Genomic DNA, 998 nt, shown 5'->3' with positions numbered 1-998 from the left:
AACCAATTCAAATAGGCTCAAAATCTCACAGGTTTTGTGTGTTCAAGCTCTAAACCATGTTCCAAAATAATATCTCTTCAAACAAGTGTAACAAAAATTTTATTCAAATTAGTGAAATTCTCTAAAAATTTTCTTGAAAAAGAAGATATTACTTTAACCAAGTGGTAAAATATGCAAAAAAAATCAAACAAATATGCAATCAAACATGCAAACAATGAATAAACAAAGAAAATAAAGTATTGGTGTTGAGATAGGAAGGTACTAACCCATGGAGATCGGTATCGACCTCCCCACACTTAAAGATTGCACCGTCCTCGGTGCATGCTAAGATGTGCAAGTGGATGGGGGTTGCTTCAACTGATGCTCTTCTCTTTAAGGATTGTGCAGATGGACTTGTTTGTCTCCCTTTTAGAAGTTTCTCCTTTTTGCCGTCTTTGGTGGCCAGCCTGAAAGAAGAGGAAAAGAAGAACAGTAACCCAGAAATAAAGATAAGAAACAATTAAAACATGGGTTGGTTAATGCCAAAGAATGAGGGTCTCAATTACATGGTAGTTACAACATGCAAGTGAGAAAACAATAGAAGCACATGGCATACCAGTGTTGCAAAAATGTTGCAACAATGAGGGAGAGTGTGGATAAGGAGAGATAATATAAATTTATATCAATGTAAAAGTAATACAGGTATAAAAGATTGGCATTGATATAAATAATATTACCTATTCAAAATAAAACAAGTCACTAAGCATCAAGAAAATACCAGAAAAGATGTAACAGTTGAATAAGAATATTTGAACACCAATAATAATTTTAGAAAAATAAAAATATGCAATGAATGAAAGTATGCAAATAAATTAAATAAAATAAAATGGAAGTGAGAGAAAATAAGAAGGGAAGAAAAAAGAAGTAAGAAAAGATAAGAAGAATAAGGATTCGGAGAAGAAAAGATAAGAAAATTGGCACTAATCTCGATAGGTTGTGCGACGCTGGCGACGCGGTCG

This window comes from Arachis ipaensis, chromosome B01 (genome assembly GCF_000816755.2).
Source record: "Arachis ipaensis cultivar K30076 chromosome B01, Araip1.1, whole genome shotgun sequence".
Lineage (NCBI taxonomy): Eukaryota > Viridiplantae > Streptophyta > Magnoliopsida > Fabales > Fabaceae > Arachis > Arachis ipaensis.
This window is presented reverse-complemented; position numbering follows the sequence as displayed.